Consider the following 14,063-nt stretch of genomic DNA (forward strand, 5'->3'; position numbering starts at 1 on the left):
ACTACAATCCCGGGATAATTAATCTCGGGATTAATTATACCGTAATTTTTTCCCAACTAAATATGGGATAAATTCTTCTTAAATTTAGTCTCATGATTAATTATTCCTTGTCCCTCGTACCAAACGATCCCTAAGGAAAATATCTATGAAATTTTCCCTTTTATTTATTATGTTGGTGAAGGTTATAACCAAGTAATTGTTCAGGATGATGCTTATGTTGCTGATTTTTTTAAGTGAATCAGTAAACAATTTTATGCCCTTAATGCGGATAATCTTAATCAAGATTTTGCTCAATACAAGTATACACATACATTGATTGTAACCAAGTTATTGTGTTTGGTAGAGGTTCATTATCTTTTAAAAGTTACTGTCGAAAAAAGATTAGGAAGAATTCTACATTTGATTGTTTTTTTACTTAGATTACCTTAAGCAATTTTTAAATAGTAAACTCATCAAGCTTTGGATGCAAAGGAGATGTTAGCTAATTTTTTAAAGCAGTTTTATTAGCATCCTCATCAGCCATCTTGATAAAATGATAGACATACCTTAGATCAACTCTTAGCAAAGATCATTGCTCCTCCAATTTTATCTAATTAATAAATCTTCAATAACTAGATCGAGAAACTTATCTTTGACAGTCTATTTATTCAAGTTCGTACAATTAATGTACAACTTACAAGAAACATCTTTCTTCCAACAAATAAATTAACATTGGTGATGAACACAAAATTTGAATATGTTGAATGACCCATGTATAGAGAATATGGGACTTTATATAACCTCAATCTTCTCCCACAAATGTAATCCAATTCTGAGGTTTACACTCATTTTAATGAAGACCTACTAATGTGAGAATTGACTTACCAAAAATTGGAATTGATCGATACTCATAGGCGTATCCAGGATTTCAGGAAGATGGGCGTACTACTATCGTTCGATTTGATTCTCTAAAATTGTCATGATATATAACAGCTTGGCAAATAAACTACGGTCAATGTTATTATTACAAAAAAAATGTATCATTTCATTTACAAATATCCATGAATAGTTTTCCTACCTTGGATAATTATCAATCATAGCATTATTATATAAAATCACAAATACTTAGCTCTATATAATAAAACTAAACAACTATTCAAGAAGAGAATAGTAAATGAAGAAAGAGGGAACTTGAAATTAGATTCAAGCTAATTTAGAATTTCATTTTTTAGAGTTTTTGAAACTCAAAGATTGAACAAAAAAAGAAATTGAATAAAACACAAAAGAAGAAGAAAGAAAGAAAATCCAAGAAAAAAAGAACAGAAAAACAAGAATTTGATTAAAAGATAGAGGAAGGATCGGGATATGGACCAGGTGAGGTGTATCAAAGACGAGGACGGTAGAGTATTGATGGGAGATGATCAGATTAAGCGGAGATGACAAACTTACTTTCATAGATTTCTGGATGAAGAGGGGGATCATGACATTGTCCTAGGTGAAGTGAGACATTCCGAGAGTCACCGAAACTTTAGGTATTATAAGTGCATTAAGGTTGAGGAAGTCATGGGGGCTTTGCGTAAGATGAGTAGGGGTAGAGCAACCGGGCTAGACGAAATTCCAATAGAATTTTGGAGGTGTGTGGTTAGAACAAGCTTGGAGTGGCAGACTGTACTGTTTAATGTTATTTTCAGGACGAAGAGGATATCGGATAAGTGGAGATGGAGCACGGTCATACCGTTATACAAGAACAAATCTGATATCCAGAGTTATAACAACTATAGGGGTATCAAGTTACTAAGTCATACCATGAAAGACTGGGAGATGGTGGTAGAATTGAGGGTGAGGAGGACAGTGTCTATATCCGATAACTGTTTCGGGTTCATGCCGTGTCGTTTGACTACAAAATATATCCACCTTATTAAGAGGTAGATGGAGCAGTACAGGGATAGGAAGAAGGATTTGCACATGGTGTTTATTGATCTGGAGAAAGCGTATGACAAGATTTCTAGAGAGGTTCTTTGGAGATGCATGGAGGCTAAATGTGTGTCGGTTGTCTGTATTAGGGTAATTAAGGACATGTATGATGGAGCTAAGACTCAAGTTAGGACAGTGGAAGGCGACTCAGAGCATTTTTCGGTTGTTATGGGGTTACACCAAGGATATGCGCTCAACCCGTTCTTATTTGCCTTGGTGATGGAAGCACTGACACGCCACATTCAAGGGAAGGTGCCATGGTGTATGTTATTCACTGATGACCTAGTTCTGATTGATGAGATGCGAGACGACGTTAACGAGAGGTTGGAGGTTTGGAGACAAGCCCTTGAGTCTGAGTATTTCAAGTTAAGCAGGACTAAGACGGAATGCCTGGAGTGCAAGTTCGGCGCCGAACCGAGGGAAGCGGGCACGAAAGTGAGGCTTGAATCACAGGTCATCCCCAAGAGAGGCAGTTTCAAGTACCTTGGGTCGGTTATCCAGTGGGATGGGGAGATCGACGAGGATATCACACCATATAGGGGTGGAGTGGATGAAATAGAGATTAGTATCTGGAGTTCTGTGTGACAAGAAAGTGCCTCCGTTACTCAAAAGTAAGTTTTAGAAAGCGGTGGTTAGACCGACCATGTTGTATGGGGCTAAGTATTGGCCAGTTAAGATTATCCAGAAGATGAAAATAGCAGAAACGAGGATGTTGAGGTGGATGTGCGGGCACACTAGGATGGATAAGATTAGGAATGAAGATATTCAAGAGAAGGTGGGTATGGCTCCTAAGGACGACATGATGTGGGAAGCGAGGCTCAGATGGTTCGGGCACGTATAGAGGAGAAGACCAGATGTCCTGGTAAGGAGGTGTGAGCGATTGATTTTGGCGACTACGAGAAGAGGTAGAGGGCGACCTAAAAAGTATTGCGAAGAGGTGATCAAATAGGACATGGCATGGCTTCCGATTTCCGAGGACATAGCCCTTGATAGGAAAGTGTGGAGGTCGAGCATTAGGGTTGTAGGTTAGGAGGTAGTTGAGCATTTTCCTACTTTGTATATGTGTAAGGCTAGTCTGATAGGGTTTTGTCTTCGACTGCTAGTGGTTAATGTAGTGTCCACACTATTCTCCCCTTTTTCATCGAGTCGGGCCTTATTTACTGGTTATTATTATTATTTTTCATCTATTCTCTGATTCTTATGTTGCTGTCATTATTTCTATTATTTTCTGTTGATAGTACTGATATATTGTCTCTCTTTTTGTCTTCTTAAGTCGAGGGTCTACCTGAAATATCCTCTCTACTCTCTTGGGGGTAGGGGTAAGGTCTGCGTACACACTACCCTCCCCAGACCCTACTTGTGAGATTTTACTGGGTTGTTATTATTATTATTATTGTTGATTAAAAGATAGGTCAAAGAGTGACCAAAAAAGAGAAGAATGAAAGGAAATGAAAGAAAAAAGAAACAGAAATGAAAGATTCAAACTAAATAGTAAAAGGATTTGAAATTAAGGGGCAATGGCTAGGGGATTCGAACTCTGACGGGGTTAAAGGTGCAAAAAGCGACCACTGCACCAAATGCTATCTTCAGCATGAGTTCCCACATGCAAATATAAGTAGTTTACTAGAAAAATACTAGTGTGCTACACAGTCTAGGAAGGAGTGCATGGGTTCACGTACCCCACAAACCTCCACGTAGATCCGCCCCTGTTGATACCATGTGAAAGAATATGAACATCCAACTTATTGAGTGACTTGCATTGTTATAGAATTTGGATGCACCTATACTTTGTGTAACACAATTGAACTATCTTCGAGCTCACCAGTAGCTACAAAATTAGTTGAAAACAAAGATTTGTACATCATAATCTCTGCGTTCTCCACTAATATATACAAGGATGCGGGTAAGGTTGCACTCTCTCGGGGTGCGATGTATGACCTACTAATGTTGGACGTATTTATGTGTTTTTGAATATTACTTGATTTGTATCTTTTATTGATTTTGGGTTATATTTTATATAAATTATGTCAAATATTACTAAATTATGGAGGTTATACTAATTATTTAATAATTGTTGAATTAGGACAAATATGGATTGAATTGGAAAAAAACATGCTAAAAGAGGAAGAAGAGGGAGGCATCACGTGGAGAGTCATTCAATTAGAAAGAAAGAAAAATAATTAGCATGGAGACATTGGAAAGCAACACGTGAAGGAGCACTTGGAAGGAATAGACATCAAATTGGAGTTTGTGCATTTTGGACAGTGACGCATGCTCTATCGCGCTTAGAGCAAATTGAAGGCAAAACGTTTTTGGTTTGTGCGCCAGCGCTGGCCTGGACCCTGCGTGACGAGGACTTGTCCTATTTTGCCCGAAACTTGGTTATTTCGGCCATATATATCCCAACTCGTATAAAAGGGGTCCTAAACCTATTTTTTTTGGGGGGGGGCGGGGGGGGGGGAGGGGAGGGAAGGGGGGGCGTTTTTGAGAGAAAAGCACAAGCACAGAGCCGTCGTGGAGGGCGAAATTCATCAAATTCCATCTTTTTTTCGCCAAACTTAGTAATTTTTATGTTTCTTTGTATGATTTGTTGTTTGGCTACCATTTCTATGTGGAGCTAAACTTCACGTTCTAGGGTTGTGGTTCTTCATGACTATTGTTATTCAGATATTGATTTTGCTTTCTTGATTTACCATATTGGTTTATTTACTCAATCTTACGCTTAATTATTTAATTGCTTGATCACCAATTGAATACTATCTACGAATCTAGAATTGAACTCAAAAGTGGGAATTCTAGATTGCACATAGGATTGAGTAAAACAAGTTCTTGAACCTGGGCATCAGGGAACGAATTTGCAGTTAAAATAGACATATACCTAATTGCCTTGCTTGGTTGATGTACAAGAATTATAAATGAGTTCTCGTTAGTTCTAATTCCATAGACATATAGGCGTTAGGTTAGCTTGAATAGGCGAGTAAGAACTCGACAGATTCTTATGAGCAATATTAACCTTGTCAAATAATGAACTAGATGAATCAATTAGTCAATTCAATTGAAGAATACAATAGAAATGCTAGATAGCCCATAACCCTATATTGTTTTCATTACATTGATAATATAAAAATCTGTTCTTCCTTTGTTCAGAGTTCATTATTTATTTTCTTTTTAGTTTAATTATTTTAGCATCACTACTTTTGGGTTTAATCCTTGTCTTGATAATTAGGACAGTCTAATCTAGTTAATAGTTGATAATAAATCCTCGTGGGTTCGACACTCTATCTTATCACTTTATTACTTGACAACCGCGTATACTTGCGTGTGCGTTTGGCCGCAACACATTTTTGGCGTCGTTTCCGGGGACTTGAAATTAGTTTTTTTTCTAGATTAGATATTTTTTTTATCTATTCAAGTTTTTTTGTTTTAGTTTAGTTAGTATTTTTTTATATTTTAACATGGAATCTTGGAATAAAAATTATTCGAATGATGGTTATTTTTATTTTGATGGTCCTAGTCCATATTATGGAGGACTTCACTGGTGGAAAAATTGTCAGAATGTTCCCGGAAGCGAGTTCTGCGCACAATTTCAATCCTTTGAGTGGAATATTTGTAATATGTGTGGTGGTCACGATGGCCATTGGAATGGTTGTCCTAATTCTTTTCATCCTTCTCTGAGCCCTTATTGTGATCTTTCTGATAGTGTTTCTGAGTTTGATAGGGGCAATGAAGTGCAGGATGTGGAACGCGATGGATATTAGGGATATTCTGAGGTAAGTAGCAGAGCAATAGGGTGAACTCAAAAAAGATATGAAAAGAATGAGGGCAGCAATCACAAAAATGAAGGCCAATTTGGAAGAATAAATGAAGAGAGTGAGTACTAACAAGAGCAAAATTTTGAAAAAGAATAGATTTTGAGCCAAACTTGGCTGGTGGAACAAGCTGAAAGATTAGAAATATATGAGGCTTAACGTGAAAAAAATACAAATAAAATGAGATACTTTATAGAAGGAAGAGCTGCATTGGGACAAGAGATCGATAAATTTGGTACTATTATTCACGACTTAGAGGCCCAATTGAATGCAAAAATTTATGCGTCTAACACCCAAAAAAATAGTAATGAGTTGTGTGAAGCTGAAAAGGAGCTTATACGCCAAATTGAGGAGCTAAAAGTGGAGAGCCAATCATTCGAGCATATTTTTGTTGATGATGCCCATGTTGAGAAAAGTACACTAGAGCCATGTGAGAAAGCTGATAATGTTATATTTGAAGACTCTTGTGCATGTAAATATGAGGATGTAAAGAGTAATACAATTCTAGAGTTAGGGCATATTGGTCCTCATTTCATACAGTTTTCAACACTGTGTTTGGATGATGACATGTAAATCGAGTCATCTGAGCCTTTGGAGGAGCCAATAGTCGAGGAACAAGGTGCTTACATTCTTGAATTCGTCGTGCTTGAGAGACAGAATTACATACCTCATCCGAAGGCCAAGAAGTGTAGAATGCGATATTGGTTGCTTGGCCCAATTAAATTTGTCTCACCGCCCCGGGAGCATAACAGAAAGCTTGAAGCCAAATTAGGGGCTCAATTCATAAGTTCGAGGTGAAGGCAAAAAGTAGTTCAAGACGTGCCGCGACGTTAATTTAGGCGCTTGTTGGGAGACAACCCAACTTTACTGCTTTCTCTTAGTTTTGATATTTTTTCTTATTGTATTATTTTTGCAGTGTTGTTTTATTTTGTGGAATTTTGAGAATAGATTTTGAGCAAAGCCATAGGAAGTGTGCAAAAGTGAGCCAGATGGTTGGAACTAAGTGTGGGATGCCCGCACAAAAGATCATGGCTGTGAGAAGTCTGAGTACCCCGTGAGACGCTATTGCTTCGGCCTTTGGCCTTCAAGGAGTTTCTTGTCCACCCTCGTTATTTATTTTTGCTTTATTTGTGCATTAGGGAACACTTCACTCTTTTAAGTGTGGGGTAAAAAAATTCCTCTAGATAATTAATAGTAGTATGTTAGTAGTAAAAAAAAGGTAGAATACATAAAATGACACCTGAACTTGTACCCCAAATCCTTGTTACACACCTGTTGACCACGAGAATATTTTCAAACACTCAATCTTTTAAAAGTGTATCTATTACACACCACTTTGATATTTGACCACTTATTTTAAATAGGTGTATGCCACGCACCAATATCGTCGTGACATGTGTTATTAAGTTAAAAAATAAAAAAGGCCTCCAACAAAGTTTTAAAAAATAAAAAGGAAAGGAACCCAGCCCAAAAAAAAAAGAAAAGGAAAAGGAACTCATCTTCTTCCCAAGACCAACCACCAATCATCTTAATTTCAACTACCAAAAATTTTAAAATCAAGCTTCAAGTTTAAGATCCAACACTTAAATTCAAAACATTGTTCTTTGGCATTCTTCAATAAGTTTGATCCAACTCTCAATTCCTCTCCAAATTAATTCCAACTTGAAATGGAGCTTCCGATCAACAACTAATTCAATATCCAAACATCAATTTTAGTAAAAAATAATTTCATATAAACAATTTTGGTATTGTTCTCTTGATTTTTCGGGCCAACAATTGCACCTTTTGAATCGAAAATTTCTGGGTCTAATTGAAATCGCACTTTTCGAGCCAACAATTTCACACCAATCTCTTGATAATCCGAAAATACTTTATTTACTAGTTGAAAAACGAAATAAAAGTTTGGAAAGTAACCAAAAAAAAAACTAGAAAGAGGTTCTGTGAGCATTAATGGAGGAAGAAAAATGAAGGAGATGAATAAAAATAAAAATAAAAATAAAAAATCGGAAAAAGTTGGACATGTGGCATTTTTATGAGGCTTTAGATACAAAACTATTTAGTTCACTCGCCTTATTTGTATGTAAAGGATGCACGTGCCATGTAAGCAAAGATGTGTGTAATAGATACACTTTTCAAAGGTTGAGTGTTTGAAAATATTCTCGTGGTCAACAGGTGTGTAACAGGGATTTGAGTACAAGTTGAGGTGTCATTTTATTTATTCTGCCTAAAAAAAATGTTACTTTTTATTTTGAGTTGAACTTCTTATTTTTGTTTTTGTAGTAGTGTAGTATTTTAGTAGTAGTTTTGGTAACTTAATTTTTTTTAAATATGAAAAATCAAAACAAAAAAAAAATTTAAAAATTTGGACTTTTCCTAACGATGGATCACCTAGACAGTTTTCTTGAGGGATTAAAGTCTAACCAATAACACACACAAAAAAAAAATTATACGTCTTTTATTTTTTCTTAGGTAGCAATAATCCCCCGTGATTTTTTTTTGTACCTCCGTTTTTTTCCATGGGATGTATTTTGAACTGGGTAGTAATTTTTTATTTTTAGAGTAGGTTAGACTTTAGGGAATAAATAGAAGAAATATGATGAACCTAAGCGCCCTTGACTTGTTTCATAGTAGCATATTTAGGCTTTGGCATGTGCAGTATCTTCCCTATATTTTGAAATTGTCTATGATGCCTGTAATGACCCAACCGGTCGTTTTGAGAATTATAGCTCCGATCCCCTGTTTACCACTTTTTCCGTATCTTTTTCTGCTTATGTGACTTGCCGGGAGGCTTTGGTTGTGTTTTCGGAGTATTTTGGGACACTTAGTCCCTAAACGGAAGTTTAAGTCTTAGAATTTTTGATTGTAGTTGGAATTGTATGAAGACGACTCTGGAATAAAGTTTCACCGGTTCTGTTAGCTCCGTTAGGTAATTCTGGATTTAGGAGCGTGTACGGACTGTGAATTAGAGTTCCGTAGCTGATTTAGGCTTGAATTGGCGAAAGTTGAATTTTTGGAGAGTTTGATCGGTAGTGTACTTTTTGATATCAGGGTCGGATTCCGATTCCGAAAGTTGGAGTAGGTCCGTAAGGCTGAATACGACTTGTGTGCAAAATTTGAGGTCAATCGGTCGTGGTTTAATAGGTTTCGGCATCGGTTTTAGAAGTTTGAAGTTTCAAAGTTCATTAAGTGTGAATCGGAGGGCGATTCGGGTTTTTAGCGTTGTTTGATATGATTTGAGGGCTCTACTAAGTTCTTATGGTGTTTTAAGACTTGTTGGTATGTTTGGTTGGGGTCCCGGGGGCCTCTGGTATGTTTTAGATGCTTAACGAATTGAAATTGGACTTAGGCAAAAGCTAAAGTTTTCTGGTTTCTGGTGTTTCGCACCTGCGGTGGGGAGACCGCAGGTGCGGGATCGCACGTGCACAAGGTCTATCGCAGAAGCGGAGTGGGGTAGGTGCTCAGGGGTTGCAAGTGCTAGGCAATTTTACGTATCTGCGATGCCCGTAGATGCGCCAAAGGAGCGCAGGTGCGAAGTGAGAACGCAGAAGCGGACCAGGTTCCGCAGGCGCGTACATGCAGGTGCGTCCCCTTCATCGTAGATGCGGACCCGACCCCCTTAAGTCATTTACGCACCTGCGAGGGAAATTCTGCTAGTGCAGCGTCGCAGGTGCTACAGTAGGTCTGTAGATGCGGAATCGCTGGGCAGAAAAGATCAAGTTCGAGGGTTTGTTTTCCATTTTCAATTTTGGGACCTTGAGAGCTCGGTGTGAGGCGAATTTATGGAGGGTTCTTCAAGGAAGTTATTGGGGTAAGTAATTCTAACACGGATTGGACTATGTTTCATGAATCTATTACTATTTTCATCATCTCATTAGGGATTTGAGTTGGAAATTTGGGAAAAAATGGTAGTTCCATTTGGAAATTGTTGGTGTGTAGTTGTTAGTTCCATTGCTCGAGGACGAGCAAAGTTTTAAGTGTGGGGTCGTGATGTTGGACGTATTTATGTATTTTTGAATATTACTTGATTTACATTTTTATTGATTTTGGGTTATATTTTATATAAATTATGTCCAATATTACTCAATTATAGAGGTTATACTAATTATTTAACAATTGTTGAATTAGGACAAATATGGTTTGAGTTGGAAAAAAACATGCTAAAAGAGGATGAAGAGGGAGGCATCACGTGGAGTCATTCAATTAGAAAAAAAGAAAAATGATTAGCATGGAGACATTGGAAAGCAACACGTGAATTGGAGTTTGTGCGTTTTGGGCAGTGATGCATTCTCTATCGCGCTTAGAGGAAATTGAAGGCAAAATGTTTCTGGTTTGTGCGCCAGGCGCGACGCGCTGGCCTGGTCCCTGCGTGACGGGGACTTGTCCTATTTCACCCGAGACTTAATTATTTCAGTCATATACATCCCCAACCCGTATAAAAGGGGTCCTAAACCTATTTTGGAGGGAGGGGATACGTTTTTGAGAGAAAAGCACAAGCACAGAGCCGCCGTGGAGGCCGAAATTCATAAAATTCCATCTTTCTTCCGCCAAACTTAGTAATTTTTATGTTTCTTTGTATGATTTGTTGTTTGGTTACCATGTCTATATGGAGCTAAAATTCATGTTCTAGGGTTGTGGTTCTTTCATGACTACTGTTATTCGGATATTGATTTTGCTTTCTTGATTTATCATATTGGTTTATTTACTCAATTTTGCGCTTAATTGTTTAATTGATTGATCACTAATTGAATACTATCTACGAATCTAGAATTGAACTCGAAAGTGAAAATTCTAGATTGCACATAGGATTGAGTAAAACAAGTTCTTGAACCTGGGTATCAAGGAACGTATTTGCAGTTAGGATATACATATCTAATTGCCTTGCTTGGTTGATGTACATGAATTATAAATGCATTCTTGTTAGTTCTAATTCCATAGACATATAGGCGTTATGTTAGCTTGAATAGGCGAGTAAGAACTCGACAGATTCTTATGAGCAATATTAACCCTGTCAACCAATGAACTAGATGAATCAATTAGTCAATTCAATTGAACAATACAATAGGAATGTTAGATAACCCATAACACTAGATCATTTTCAGTACATTGGTAATATAAAAATCTTCTCTTCCTTTGTTCAGACTTCATTATTTATTTTCTTTTTAGTTTAATTACTTTAGCATCAAGAGTGGGGTCCTCGAGGGGAGCGGGAGGTAGGGCAGGGGTTGGGGGCGGGTCGGGAGGCAAGGGAGGTATAGGGAACAAGGGTGTCCACTGGTTGAGAATTAGGTTATGAAATGTAGGTACATTGACGGGTAAGTCTATAGAGTTGGCAAAGATCCTCTAGAAGAGAAGGGTCAATATAGCGTGTGTCCAAGAGACAAGGTGGGTAGGGTCGAGGGCGAGGGACGCGGACGGGTATAAACTTTGGTACTCAGGAGTCCAGAAGGGTAAAAATGGAGTGGGTATCTTGGTGGATAGAGAACTTAGAGAGTCTGTGGTTGAGGTTAGACGAGTGAATGATAGATTGATGATTATTAAGTTGGTAGTTGGAGAGTGCACTCTAAATGTCGTTAGTGCCTATGCGCCGCATGCAGACCTAGTTGAGGAGGTTAAATAGCGTTTCTGGGAGGGGTTAGATGAGATTGTGCGCCAGGTTCCGCCTGCTGAGAAGCTATTCATAGGAGGAGATTTCATTGGTCATATTGGGTCGACCACAGGTGGTTATGGCGAGGTGTATGGAGGCTTTGGTTTTGGCGAGAGGAACGGAGAAGGTACCTCGTTGTTGGACTTCGCTAAGGCTTTTGGGTTGGTGATTGCGAACTCTACCTTTTCCGAAGAGGGAGGAGCATTTGGTTACTTTTCAAAATGTGGTGGCGAAGACTCAGATTGATTATCTCGTCCTCAGGAGGTGTGACAGAGGGTTGTGCAAGGATTGCAAGGTGATTCCAGGTGAGATACTCGCGACGCAGCATGCGCTCTTAGTGATGGACGTTGGTATTATGTTAAAGAGGAGGAAAAGGTCTGCTCGAGGAAGACCGAGAATCAGGTGGGGAGCCTTGACTAAGGATAAAGCCCAAGAGTTGGAGGGGCGGTTGTCGGCTATGGGAGCTTGGAAGAGCAGTGGGGACGCGAGCACTATGTGGTCAACGACAACAGACTATATAAGAGATGCTGCGAGAGAGGTGTTAGGGGTCTCGACGGGCGTCGCTGGCAGGCACAAAGGAGACTGGTGGTGGAATGAAGTGGTCCAAGGTAATGTGAAGGCGAAGAAGGCGGCGTACCTGAAGTTAGTGGGGAGCATAGGTGAGGAGGAGAGGCGTGCATGCATGGAGAGGTATAAGGTAGCTAGGAAGGAAGCTATGCTGGCGGTCACGGAGGCTAAGACTGCAGCTTATGGTCGTATGTACGAGGAACTGGGGGAAAAAGGCGGGGAGAAGAAGCTATTCTAGCTGGTCAAGTTGAGAGAGAGGAAGGCTCGGGATTTGGACCAAGTGAGATACATCAAGGACGATGATGGTAGAGTATTGATGGAAGATTCCCAGATTAAGAAGAGATGACAGACTTACTTTCATAAACTTCTGAATGAAGAAGGGGATCGGGATATCGTGCTAGGTGAATTGGAGCATTCCGAGAGTTATCGTGACTTTGGGTACTGCAGGCGCATCAAGGTTGAGGAGGTCATGAGAGCTATGAGTAATATGAGTAGGGGCAGAGCGACAGGGCCTGACAAGATTCTGGTGGAATTTTGGAAGTGTGTGGGGAGAGCAGGTTTAGAGTGATTGACTGGGTTGTTCAATGTTATTTTTAAGGCGAAGAGGATGCCGTATGAGTGAAGGTGGAGTATGGTAGTTCCATTGTATAAGAACAAAGGTGATATCCAACGTTGTAACAATTATAGGGGTATCAAATTACTGAGTCATACCATGAAAGTGTGGGATATGGTGGTTGAAGCGAGGGTGAGGATGTCAGTGTCTGTTTCCGACAACCAGTTCGGGTTCATGCCGGGTCGTTCTACTATAGAAGATATACAACTTGTTAGGCGGTTGGTGGAACAGTACAAAGATAGGAAGAAGGACATGCACATGGTTTTATTGACCTAGAGAAAGCATATGACAAGGTTCCTAGAGAAGTTCTCTGGAGATGCTTGGAGGCAAAAGGTGTGTCGGTTCCTTACATTATGGCGATTAAGAACATGTATGATGGGGCTAAGACACGGGTAAGGACAGTAGGAGGCGACTGTGAGTATTTTCTGATTGTTATGGGACTACACTAAGGCTCTGCGCTCAGTCCGTTCCTATTCGCCCTGGTGTTGGACGCGTTAACACACCATATTCAAGGGGAGGTGCCATGGTGCATGCTATTCGCCGATGACATAGTTCTGATTGATGAAACGCGAGTCAGTGTTAACGAGAGGCTGGAGGTTTGGAGACAGGCTCTTGAGTCTAAGGGTTTCAAGCTGATCAAGACGAAGACAAAATACCTGAAGTGTAAGTTCGGCGCTGAGCCGGGGGAAGTGGGCGTGGTTGTGAGGCTTGACTCACAACTCATCCCGAGTAGAGGCAGCTTCAAGTACCTTGGGTCGGTTATCCAGGGGGAGGGGAGATCGACGATGATGTCACACACCGTATTGGGTTAGGATGGATGAAGTGGAGGTTAGCATCTGGAGTCTTGTGTGACAAGAGAGTGCCACCGATACTCAAAGGTAAGTTCTATAAAGCGGTGGTTAGACCGACCATGATGTACGGGGCTGAGTGTTGGGCTGTTAAGAACTCACATATCAAGAAGATGAAAGTAGTAGAAATGAGGATGTTGAGCTGGATGTACGGGCACACTAGGATGGATAAGATCAGGAATGATGATATTCCGGAGAAGGTGCGTGTGACTCCCATTGATGACAATATGCGGGAAGCGATGCTCAGATGGTTCGGACATGTACAAAGGAGGAGCACAGATGCCCCGCTAAGGAGGTGTGAGCGGCTGGTTATGGAGGGCACGAGAAGAGGTAGAGGGCGGCCAAAAAAGTATTGTGGAGAGGTGATCAGGTAGGACATGGCGATGCTTCAGATTTCCGAGGACATGGCACTTGATAGGAATATGTGGAGGTCGAGTATTAGGGTTGTAGGTTCGGAGGTAGTTAAATCTTGCCTTACTTCGTACCGTTGTGAGACTAGTCTGGTAGAGTTTTGTCTAAGCTAGCTAGTGGCAATGTCGTGTCTTACTATTTTGCGTTTCAGTGCCAGACCTATTTACTAGCTATCGTTTTTGCTTTGCATCTTTCTTCTGGATTTTATGTTGTTCCTA

Source organism: Nicotiana tabacum, chromosome 9 (assembly GCF_000715075.1).
Source record: "Nicotiana tabacum cultivar K326 chromosome 9, ASM71507v2, whole genome shotgun sequence".
NCBI lineage: Eukaryota > Viridiplantae > Streptophyta > Magnoliopsida > Solanales > Solanaceae > Nicotiana > Nicotiana tabacum.